This window comes from Ornithodoros turicata, chromosome 8 (assembly GCF_037126465.1).
Source record: "Ornithodoros turicata isolate Travis chromosome 8, ASM3712646v1, whole genome shotgun sequence".
Classification (NCBI taxonomy): Eukaryota; Metazoa; Arthropoda; class Arachnida; order Ixodida; family Argasidae; genus Ornithodoros; species Ornithodoros turicata.
In genome coordinates, this window is record NC_088208.1 from 3,818,234 (window position 1) to 3,831,269 (window position 13,036).

The 13,036-nt window shown below is 43.5% G+C and overlaps 1 long non-coding RNA gene and 1 other non-coding gene across 2 annotated transcripts; both read right to left on the reverse strand.

The window, feature by feature from the left end:
• Positions 1–5,390: 5,390 nt before the first annotated feature.
• Positions 5,391–8,145, reverse strand: LOC135365846 (uncharacterized). Its single transcript, XR_010413957.1, has 2 exons — positions 6,880–8,145; positions 5,391–5,714 (listed from the first exon to the last, which is right to left on the reverse strand). It is a non-coding gene; the product is annotated as an uncharacterized LOC135365846 (long non-coding RNA).
• An 82-nt stretch (positions 8,146–8,227) lies between these two features.
• Positions 8,228–8,423, reverse strand: LOC135367617 (U2 spliceosomal RNA). Its single transcript, XR_010414495.1, has one exon. It is a non-coding gene; the product is annotated as a U2 spliceosomal RNA (small nuclear RNA).
• Positions 8,424–13,036: the final 4,613 nt, after the last annotated feature.

The following is a 13,036-nucleotide window of genomic DNA, read 5'->3' on the forward strand; positions in this document are numbered from 1 at the left end:
ACTTCCCTGCACATTCATTGTATCTTGAAATGCGTATATGCCAGAATAAATGTTGGACTTGAAAAATGTATATTCTCTTCATTCATAGAGCATAACATCACTTATCTTCTTTACAAAAGCATATCGTGTTACATCTTTGTCACGCAGAACGCACAACCAAGAAAGCCATCTTCCATTAAACATCACGTTTCAGACATGATTCAGTTGGTATCATTTCATAGACAGGGTACACCAGGGCTCGAGTTTCAAGCTCCAAATCGTCATGTTGCAGTTTGGAAACCGTACATGTGTAGTGCAAGAGAGCCCTCGCACATTAAAATGTAAGATGGGAGTCACCGTTACTGAAAAGTAACTCCTATGAGAGAGTCTGACGCTGCAGAAAAGTGTGCAAACTGTGGAAAGTGTCGTAGAAGATCTTCAGAAATCGTGCCTGGTTTCACGGCAGTGCTACCACACTCCCTTTTAGATGACGATGATAATGATTGGAGTTTCAGATGTGCAGCTGCATTTTTTGCAACGTGCTCCTCCTGCTTCTCTGGCTACTCATGTTGTTTACATCTACTGTTGATCACATTCATTTATCACATATTATATTCTTATATATTATTGTTATATTATCACATATTCGATCACATTAAATTTAAAATTTAGCATATATGAGAAAATATCAGGATGGAAGTTGCTATTCATTGCTCATTCCAACCTAAAATTGAGTGCTACAAATTTAGAGAGCGTACCTGATCATTGTCATTCCTAAAATATATATTGCCATTGTAGCAAGGTCACAAAACAATAAATGTAGCCTTTTGCGACCTCCCTGCACGTTCATTGTATCCTGAAACGCATAAGTGCAAGAAATAAATCTTGAACTTGAATAAACTTGATGTTGTATAAACTTGACATAAGACGTTGAATAATATAATGAATGATATAAAATATTGAATAAACTTGAACTCGTATATTCTCTTTACTCATCATCAGTGATCTTCATTACAAAAGCATATCGTGTTAGACTTTTTTGTTTGCGTTTCACAGACTGGGTACACGAGGGCCAAAATGACAAAATCACAACTGTTTCAAGCTCCAAATAGTCCTGTTGCAATTTGAAGACCATATGTGAAGCTGCATTTTTTCGAACCGCACACAGCACTTTAGGGCCCACCAACATGGCGGCCCGAAGGCACGCCTCTTCCCCACGAGCCCCTCTCCCATGCGCGATCCAGCCTTTATACATAGAGATCAGTGGGCCTGAAGTAAGAGGGTTTCGTTATGCACGTGGTTTTGGAAGCCGCTGGAAATAAATCTTGAACTTGAATAAACTTGATGTTGTATAAACTTGACATAAAATGTTGAATAATGTAATGAATGATATAAAATATTGAATAAACTTGAACTTGTATATTCTCTTTACTCATCATCAGTGATCTTCATTACAAAAGCATATCGTGTTAGACTTTTTTGTTTGCGTTTCAGACTGGGTACACGAGGGCCAAAATGACAAAATCACAACTGTTTCAACCTCCAAATAGTCCTGTTGCAATTTGAAGACCATACGTGGAGCTGCATTGTTTGGAACATGCTCCACATAACAAGCATGACAAAGTCAGCACTGGATACCAGGACCCCGTCCCCAAGCAGCTTTTCTCACGCTGCAGTTGTATTCAACAAAAGCATGTGAGTGCTGGAGAAGGACATTCAGTTTGGCACAACCGCGGCTGCAAATAATCAGAACAAATAAAGGAAGAAGCAAACAAACATAGAAGGGCTGTACTTCAAAAAGAGATAAGTCCTGTGTCTCAAGGAGGTGTTACCACTTTCTAAGTAACTTAATTGATTAATCTTACATCACTACCTGATTAACTGTCCTAACGAGCGTGATCTAATTGCGTGAAGTATTTAGGGCTGCTTCGGTGTGTCCATATTTGCGGGGCAAAGCACCGCTGTCGTTTACTAAAAGACTCTGCTGCGATGCTTGATATAAATCATACTAAACCCATACACGACTAAGACAACGGCTGTGATTCTACAGTACGATCTCTTTCTTCCTTTCATTCCTAAAATATATATTGTCATTGTAGCAAGGTCATAAAACAATAAATGTAGTCTTTTGTGACCTCCCTGCACGTTCATTTTATCCTGAAACACATAAGTGCAAGAAATAACTTGAATAAACTTGATGTTGTATAAACTTGATATAAAATGTTGAATAAACTTGAACTTGTATATTCTCTTTACTCACCATCAGTGACCTTCTTTACAAAAGCATATCGTGTTAGATTTTTTTTGTTTATGTTTCACAGACGGGGTACACGAGGGCCAAAATGACAAAATCACAACTGTTTTAAGCTCCAAATCGTCCTGCTGCAATTAATCTGTTGCAGACCATACGTGTGTAGTGCTAGAAGGCCCTTGCACAACAAAATGTAAGATGGGAGTCACAGTTAATGCAAAGTGGTTCCTATGAGAGACTTCGATGCTGAACAAAATTGTGCAAACTGCGGAAGGTGCCATAGAAGATATTCAGAAAGCGTGTCTGGTCTCACAACGGTGCTACGACGCTCTCTTTTAGATGACGATGGTACTCATTGGAGTTTCAGATGTGCAGCTGCATTTTTTCGAACATGCTCCACATAACAAGCATGACAGTCAGCACTGCATAGCAGGCCCCCGTTCCTAAGCAGCTTTGCTCACGCTGCAGTTGTATTCAGCAAAAGCATGTGAGTACTCGAGAAGGACATTCAGTTTGGCACAACCGCGCCTGCAAATAATCAGAACAAATGAAGGAAGAAACAAACAAACATAGAAGGGCTGTACTTCAAAAAGAGGTAAATCTTGTGTCTCAAGGAGGTGTTACCACTTTTAAGTAACTTAATTGATTAAGCTTACATCACTACCTGATTAACTGTCCTAACGAGCGTGTTCTAATTGCGTGAAGCAATTAAATCACGCTCACAACGTATTTGGGCTGCTTCGGTGTGTCCATATTTGCGAGGCAAAGCACCGCAGTCTTTCACTAAAAGACACTTTCTGCGGCGGTGCTTGATATAAATCATACGAAACCGATACACGGCTAAAACAACGGCTGTGATTCTACAGAACGATCTCTTTCTGCCATGCGAGTATACCCTTTCCCGGACCGTTCTTTATGGAACAATTTTTGTCCAGAACGCAGCACGGGATATTACATACATGGTGGTTGTTAACCTCACATCGTTTCTTGTTGAAATATTGGCTGGGAAACGTACTGTAGTACAATCCCCAGCGCTGCACTGCTGTGACGGTCTAGTTTCGGAATGCAAAACATAACGTAATTAAGAATCGAACGGCAGGACACCTGTGAAACACTGTTAGGATACATTAGTATACTGGCACCGTACAAAATTGTGTGATGACAAGCAACGATCAACGCCTGCAGCGCTATAAATACTCACAATCTCCGTTGCCTCCCATTGTTTTCTATGGGCGCCACAGGGGTGACACAAACCCGCCATTGTTGTAACTACCCTCAAGCGGGTGCTTTTGGCAAAACTGCCATCTTGTCCTGGTCGCACGTCATAGAAAACGTCATTTTGAGGTCATGTGACTTTGTTTACATGTCGTTTTGCCGCTTACCGACATATTTTCGCCGTCATAACACCGAGAGATGACCGTATTTTGCCAGCGTAAGCTATGTGGTGCTTCTTCCGCAACATGGTAGCCCATTTCACCTTAGTTTAAGTACATCGCATCGGCTCGGTAAGTCAACGCGCGGTCGCCATCACATCTTTGGAAGTTGTCAACAATACGAGGCTTTATGTGTAAAACTGCGCGTTTTATTGCGAGATTATCGGATAACAATAATTACCGTGATCGAAAAACATCCAAAACGTCGTCCAGAAACAACAACCGCATTGTTTACAAACGGTTTGGCCGCCGATCGCGAGCGCCGCCATCTTTAAGGTCACGTGCGCCTTGACCACCTTGACGTTTGCTGTGACGTGCGACCAGGACCTGTCCAGGATGCACTGCGTTCGCCCAGCACGCTTTCGTCTACGGAGCAATACATTGGATGCCACCCCTGTGATGGGCGCACACTGCGCTTTAGGGCCTCCCAACATGGCGGCCCGAATGCACGCCTCTCCCAAGCGAGCCCCTCTCCCATGCGCCATCCAGCCTTTATAGATAGAGATCAGTGGGCCTGAAGTAAGAGGGTTTCGTTATGCACGTGGTTTTAGATGGCGCTGTAGGACAAATGTTTCCATGCAGGATTGTCGCTTTTCAGCTGACGTAAAAAATAACATAACTACTGCTATCATATTTTAGTTTTTCATTCCGTACGTGACTGCGGCGGCGCCACCATCAACCCATTATTCGACACGTTTCGGCTCACGTGTTTTTCCTCTAGGCCTGAAGTAAGAGGGTTTCGTTATGCACGTGGTTTTGAAAGCCGCTGTAAGACAAATGTTTCCATGGAGGATTGTTGTTTTTCAGCTGGCGTAAAAAATAACATGACTGCTGCTATCATATTTTAGTTTTTCATTCCGTACGTGACTGCGGCGGCGCCACCATCATCCCATTATTCGACACGTTTGGGCTCACGTGTTTTTTGCTCTAGGCCTGAAGTAAGAGGGTTTCGTTATCCACGTGGTTTTGGATGGCGCTGTAGGACAAATGTTTCCATGCAGGATTGTCGCTTTTCAGCTGTCGTAAAAAATTACATAACTACTGCTATCATATTTTAGTTTTTCATTCCGTACATGACTGCGGCGGCGCCACAATCAACCCACTATTCGACACGTTTCGGCTCACGTGTTTTCTCTCTAGGCATGAAGTACGCAGGTTTCGTTATGCACGTGGTTTTTGGAAGGCGCTGTAAGACAAATGTTTCATGCAGGATTGTTGCTTTACAGCTGACCTAAAAAATGACATAACTGCTGCTATCATATTTTAGTTTTTCATTCCGTACATGACTGCGGCGGCGCCACAATCAACCCACTATTCGAGACGTTTCGCCTCACGTGTTTTTCGTCTAGGCCTGAAGTAAGAGGGTTTCGTTATGGACGTGGTTTTGGAAGGCGCTGTAGGACAAATGTTTCCATGCAGGTTTGTCGCTTTTCAGCTGACGTAAAAAATAACATAACTGCTGCTATCATATTTTATTTTTTCGTTCCGTACATGACTGCGGCGGCGCCACAATCAAGCCGCTATTCGACACGTTTCGGCTCACGTGTTTTCTCTCTAGGCCTGAAGTATGCGGGTTTCGAAACTCCCATACGCACAATTAAACGGCACATTTCCATTAAACACTTAGTGCTGTATGTTGCTCCAACATTAACAACGCGCACTTTTTAAGCAATTTATAGCGCTGATGAAGAGTACATGCATTAAAAAACATCACACTGAGCCACAGATGCTTGAAGTAAATTTTTAATGAAAGTGTGCTAATGCATTCCACCATATTTCTGTTTTAGCCTTTCTTCGGCCATCTTTTGTGCTCGGTCTTGAATGAAATTATTGTTTAAGTTACAGAGGTTATCTCACGCAGTGTTTGTTGCCGCATGAACTACATTTCAGCTGCACAAGAGTCTCACAGGTCTCGATGGTGACACATTTCAGCAAAGGAGATTCCAGTGCAAAATTAGGCCAGTTTTGCAGTTTCAAGTGATCGACTCCATAGCTTCAACAAACATGGCACAGAGTTGGCTGGTCAGACAGATCTATCCTCTTGCGAAGTTCTATGCATGGGGAGAGATAGAATGCAAAATAGTTGCAGACAAACAAAAGTTCTGCACCGTACTGACTATTTCTTGCTGGTACAAGAGCTACGGCAGGCCAGCCTGTGCAGCTCTATATCAGCACCCTGCAAGCGCTGCTTAGGTGTCAGGCGCACACACTAGACAAGTAGACTTTACGTCATTGGGATGCGCACATCTTAAAATGTTGAAAAAATATATAGGAACATGTCTTCAGTCACTCGGAGTCCAGCAGCTCAAGATGGGCGTAGTCTTCATCCAGTGTCGCATTCATAAACGGACGCTTTCAGTAGTAAATAATACTGCCATGGCCAGATGAAATGAAAAAAAAAAAAAAAGTACAAAATAAGTAACTAAAATCGTAGGCTGTCGTCCTCCTATTATCGTGGAGTAGTATAGTCGGGAAGATTGCAGGAGTTATGAGGACTGGGATGAGGTAAGCCAGGGATGTACCTTCGAGATCCAATACTGCGCTTTGTTTCCATGCTCTCGTGTAGTGTTTAGAGCATTACAGGGAATGGAGTCATCAAAATACAAAAACAAAAAATGAAAAGTCACTCAAGTTTCATCGCACAACAGGAATAGCTATTACCCAAATTCAATACTGGACGATACTTTTCGTTTCCGGTAATGGAGGACCGTGGTCCGCCGTTTCAGTTTCCGTCATAGTTACCATCTCCAATTTAGGTAATATACCATTTCCATTACCGTTACCCTTCCTTGGTTCACAGTTGCTGTAGAAAATTCAATATTGCAGATACCGGGCAGCATGCCATTCAAGTCTACATAAGACGACGCATCATTTCTCTCATCTTGTTCAATCCTTGTTTCTGGCAAATTCTTTAAATCTTCTTGTATAAGGACTAATTCTGAATCCTAGTCCACCTGGGAGAAGGTGATTTGTGACGAACTGGTGTCCAGACATATGGGTTGGGCAGCTTAAAAAAAAGTAGAGAAAACTAAAGATGCAGTGTGAAGGTCAAGTGCATTCTATCGTTCTTGACTTTGGTTGTAGTTCCAGAAACTTCATTGTGGTGTGAGAGTTCGTGACACAGTTGGATGCATGAAAGTGCAGTTTCGTAACTGTGCAACAAAACGAGGAAACGGATAACAGTTTTTAGTTTACTTACTGCAAACACTTACTTACTGTAGACTCAAGTGGTGTTTACACCTCGTTATAGCCACTGACTATGCATGTTGGCTGGTTAGCACTGCGCACTCAAAATTCGGACATCTAACTTGAAATGTAAGCTCGGCCTGAGACCCTTGCGTGAATAGCTTTCAACCAGGGCTCCTTGCAAGCTTAATCCCTAATGGGAGACACCACTTTTAGTTCAACTTAATAGTTGCCATGCCACGGCAGCCAGCGACACAGAGTCGGCCCAGTGGAAGGAGTACCAGAGTCGTTGCAGTGCAGTGACACTTCCCCGTGCACACACCTAAGAAGGGACCACTTGAGAACTACCGTGCGGCGAAGAAAGCAGGAGGGCTCACAACACAACACGCCCAAAGCACATGCTATGTACCTTAAAATGTCCACGTTGCTGATGGTCATCTTCACACAACACCGTGACCGATAAGATTGCGTCAAACAGCTAGAGCGGTGTGGCACATGTGCAGAGGACAGGAAGAGGCCTTTTACCTAGGTGGTGTTGACACAGGTCACCTTGGTTAGCTCTGGCTTTGTTCGTTCATCTTTGATTGCAGGATGTAGCCCAGGCTTTCTTAAAGTACGTCTTTGGAGGTGATACACGATTGCACACGCACTGCCAGAAAACCTGTGAAGAGTTTCGGGATCGTACGAGTGAAGGGTGTAGGTCTCCAGTTGGACACTATCCCTGCGTCTCTTTTCTTCGAGATGAGCACAGTTCGCGATAGCCTCCACTCGTTGGGCATTTCTCTGTAGTGGAGGCATACCTTGAAAATGGCCACAAGGTACACTTAACCAGTGCTTGTAGGTGATGCGATTGTCGCCAGATAAAGCGCTTTTTGCATTGCTTTGCCTTGCAGAGCATCTTCTCTGGAGTAAAGTGACTCCGATAGACGGTACTGCTGCCTCTTTGGCACAGGAGAGCCAGAGGAGCCGCTCTGAAACCCCATGCAGCGACAAAGTGGGCTTCGATCTCATCTCTTGTGATGGAACAGGTTTACGGAACAGGTGAGGAGGTTTTTCAATGATGGTACGGATAGCTAGTCGACGGTTCCTGCTTTACAATCGTTGGACCCCTCGTGGGTCATTGGGGTTCATCCGCCGCTAGTTGCGCGTTCACTGGTTGTTCGCTGCGTGTTTGGATGGCAGCATCTCTCAGTGCGGAAAGGAATTTTCCCCAGGTATCAGTGTGCAGATCCAGGGTTCTCGGTGTTGATCATGTATAGACTGGGCGAATGTTGCTTGTGGGCATGAGTGATGAAGTGGCACTGCAAGCAGAAAAAAGGCTATTAGTTTAGATGAAGGCAATGTTTCTGATTTTTGTTTATTTATGGTCTCCCCATGAGGGGAGTGGGCCGATCTCGGAGGTACTGCAATACCGGGCCAACCCGTGGCAGAGGTGAAGCAAGCTTCAAGCACTCCGCCGCATTCCAAAAATAAGTTTAATATCTTGAGTCCAAATAGGACTCGTATCAGATATTAAGCTGATAAGAACAGAATTTATTTCGGGATGTTAGTTGCGTTACACTGGAGAATGGGGTTACTTCTATGGCGGCATTTTTTCTAACTTACACCATTCATCTGCAGAGAAAGTGACCAAGAGGCAGTATCAACGTACAATTCTGGGACCTAATACATCCCCTAACACCTACTTTAGCTTCCCAGCACTGTTTCTATTTGCATTGTCTCCGTTACAAACCCCCTAGGTTTATCTTGGTGAACCCTGTCTGGCAATAGCCGTCTCGCAGACGGCGAGGGTAAATCCACTACAGCAGAATGTAACCAGCCACGTTTACTGTCACACCTATCTCAGGTATGGCTACGAGAAATTTAGGAGAGAAGCAAAAGTGTCTGAAGAAGTCGTCTCAGTCCAGCAGCAGTGGCTGTCTTTTGCTTTGGAGCTTGTCACAGAGTTGTGGGACTGACTTCCGAGCAGCTTTGAAATCCTGAAAACTGTCTCGCAGTTGTCTGTTTCTGAATGCCTGCATCCAATCAGAGGTTCTATAGTCCCCCTTGCAGAGCTTCTGCACTATGAGCCATCAACTATAGACGAGGTTATGTCCCAATGGATTAACTTCGGCACTGCCCCTGGCGCAATACGACATTGACTCTGGCCTTTTGGTGCGAGGCGCGGCACCACAGAGATTCTGCCGGAACGAACAACTCCCAGGAGCTTGCAGATCTTGCACTTGTGTTGCTTTCAATGCCACACTCAAGTGGGGAGAGCCTGTTGGGCCAGATGTCAGTTCTAAGGACAAAGCAGCGAAACAATGCAAATAGAGATCCTGGCAGCGCTCCTTTCCTGCAGGAGTGGATTGCGACAACTAGGCGAAGCTGCCCCACGTACAAGAATAATACGTGAAATTGTCTATTGTTACGAACTGAGCCTGTTTGTCGTGCGACATCAAGGTGCCAAACTGAGGGATTAATAGAAGACTTCAGGAAATCCTGGAGAGCATGGCACAGCAAACTGTTCCAATATCCCCTCTCTCTGACAAACACGAGGTGTCGGGGTCAGCCAAAAATGAAGTCAGCTAATCACGTGTCGATAAACACCCAGGGTCCAAAGCACGCGCGGGAAGCACTAGGCTTAAAATTGTCGATCGTCTGACCTAGAGCAAATTTAGTACAACAAATCAAAGACAGTAGTGTGTCTTTTGGGATACGGTCTTGTAGTTACACACTGTACCATCACTATCAGACACATCGCGTTTGGAAAGCACACTGTCACAAGCTAAAGAAGGCAACCTTCTGAGGAATGTAGCATAGTAGGTTTCTAAGGAAAGGAACAAAAATTGTGTAAGGAAAGTTGCTTCCAAAAATTAGGGCCTAAAGGTTGACAACACTGATACAAAACAGGACATAACAAAGAGAGATAAGACAGACAGAGGAAAGCGCTTTGTCCAGTGTCGGTCTCTTCTGTCCCGTCATTTTGCGCTTATCCAAGATGAATATTGATAGCTTACGGCACTCTCAACAATAGCTTCTGCGGAAGTCCTGCAGTTTTCTCCTGCACTTATCAGGTGTTTTTAGGTAGAATATTCTGCACAATTCTTCGTATTTTCAGTTTTTCAATTTGGAAATTTAGAACTATGCCGTACGAGGCTTTTGACACAGGGCTTCACTTAGCCGTATGATATGTTATGGTCATTACCCCTTGTTTGATAGCTACGTACTGTAGTTGTGTTGTAGTTGAGGAAAACCGTAAAATTTTTCAATTAGAAAACACATAGGTACGTTCAGATACACGTGGCGACAGTGTGGGGAAATGCAGTGGCAGACCATGAGGCAAAGTTGCCATGTTATCGAAAACCCCCTCGCTCATATGCCCTGGCTTGTTGTGGTTGATTTCGAAAATATCTTACACCAGAGCGATTATGATCTTAAGAATGCCCCGTTTGGACGATACTTGATGCCCTAATTTTATTAGTGTTTCTTGAGTTTGTGGATTACGAGAACAAAAATACACAAGTCTGTCCTACGCATCATACTATTACGCCAGACCGCTACCTACCAGGGTACATTCGAAGTAGTCTCAAACTCCATGGAACCGACGACTAGCACGTCCTCTTGTACTTGTATGTGATATACTCCAATAGTCATGAAAAAAAAAAAGAACTGCTATCTGCTAGAATGCGATTACGCTTGAGATTCCGGAAACTGCTTTCAGTTGTTGTGTGCAAACCTGCAGTTCTTTGTAAGCAATATCCGCACGTTGTGGAACACACGATACACCGCTCATTACTTCAATTACTTAGCTTCTTCATGCGGGAAGTTCTACACAAATCACAGGCCGCGCAATGAGTACTTGTTTCAGTTGACAGAAAGAACGCAGTTGGGCCACGTCATAGGCTACTTCCGAGTTGTAAAGAAAAACAACACGTCGTACACATCATCATGAGACCACAACAGATATTCAGGCAACTTCAAGACTCACCAGCTCTTGTCAACTGCAATCTACAGTGGGTGCGCACGCCTCTACTTGACAAGTAGACACCACACAAATTTAAACATGGCGGTAAACAAGATCAAGTTTTAAAAACATGGCGGCTCCTGGTTGCCAGCTGTCAAGTCAGCTGTTGAAGATTGGTGGCTAATGCGAAAGAGGGGGCAAGGTGGAGCTGTTCGGTGAAGGGTGAAGCCCTCATCGGGGTCACAGGCATTTCACTCTCATTTCTGTGGGTGAAAGGGGTGAAGGTGAAGGGTACGTGGAGGTCAGAGATTTGCATGGTTGGAGAGGTTTCGGGCGTAACGTAGAATTTACATTGGTGGGGGTTTATTAAATTACGTAAAGTAATTAATTATTTAGTTTCATTTTGATCATTTAGATTTGTTTTTGTTAATTGGTTTAATTTTCATTAGTTTAGTTTCATTCATTATTATTAGGGCCTGACTTTTTAGGGTTAAACCCGTATCCGCCCGATATTTACCCCCCGAACGAAATCTGTAAAATTCGGGTTTAACCCGAATCTACCCGAAAACATCCGGGTCGCGTGGCACACTCATAAGCGTGCATTAAAATAAAGTTTGATAACATTGCTAAACATTAGTTCCACGTTAAGACAAATTTTTATTAAACAATAAAAAATCACCCAAATACACCCGAATTCCTGACGACAGAATATGCCGTAACGGGATTTAACCCGAATACACCCGAATTTTCCAATGAAAAATATCGCCCGATATTTACCCCCCGAATTTGGCCAAAAATAAAACCCGGAAAAGTCAGGCCCTAATTATTATCCATTCGGGTGTTCCTGTCGTTTAAAAAAATAAAGAAAAAGAACAGAAAGCCAAGTTCGGGTTGAACCCAATTCCTCCACGGATTCCAACCACATATTATTAACTGGACTCTTCCAGTTTGAAACTTCGCCCACGGCTGCAGAGGTCAGTCGGTTCCATATTCCTAAAAGGGGAGGAGCACCAAAAAAAGCAGCAGATAAAATGCTCGATAAAATACTATAAATGTAGGCGAGCAGGTGGGGGAACTCCATACTGAAAAAAAGAAGAAAAAGAGTTTTGTGCAAACTCACGTTTTTTTTTTATTTATTTGTTATTTGATTTTTCAGTATGGACGACGCACATGCTCTTCCCCTTTTCGGAATATATTGACCCATACCTGCCCATACCAACACTCTTTAAATCTTATACTGCAGAGTCTTTCAACTCTCAGTAAGGGGTCGTTTGCCTTTCGTGGAATATTTCCACATGTGTCATTACAACCTGTTCTTTGGTGGATTAGCGCATGTACGTCATCGACCAAAAGGGCAGCTGCCGGCTGCTCAAACTATTCTGTGTTCCAACTGGGGTCTGGTGAAAGAACAGTCTCGAAAAAAATTTGTCCAGTCATCTTCGTGTCTCTCGGTGTTTAGTCCTATTTATTGAAACTGTCGCAAACCCGCGATACATTCAGCGTCAAGATCGCTTCATCTGTGCCATATTATGCTATCTGTTAATGGAATCTGGTCTGGTTCACTCATTCACATTATCCTTATGCACGTACACTATCATAGCCTTCAACCGGGATCTCTTCCCTCTGGTTCCTCTTCGTGTTTATAATATTAACACTACAACAACCCGAATAAACTTGAACAAACTAGGCTAATAGCAATCTGTGCTCCTGTTCAGAAACTATTACTTGAGTGCAACAACAAGCTTCAGGCCCATTCCACGCCAAGTGATCCGGGATCCGCACGGGGATCCGGAAAAAAGGGTCCCGCTGGCACAAGGTGGAAAAAATGGTCCCGCAGGCAGGCAATATAGCTTTGCAATCGCTTAAACACACATCTTTGGTGTGACAGTGATATGCATTATATTTTGTGAATACTGTGTTTTATTTTCCTCTTTTTTTTTTCCCCGTTTGAATTGCGTAGTAGTAGCACATGACTACCCCGCTTGATTAAAATTGCTACCCCAAAGTTGGCAGTAACTCGATTGGTGCGGGACAGATGACATTGATGCACAAATACGCTTGGATTTATTCGAGAACAAAAACAGCGGGCAATTATATGTCACACTGCTATAGTAAGACAGGAAAAAATGGTACCGGACCCAGCCGTTATTTTGTTTCTCCCGCACATTCTTCTGAACACTCTTAGCACATTCGTGCATATCGTGCATGAACACTCTATGAACTAGTGCTGAAACAATTTTT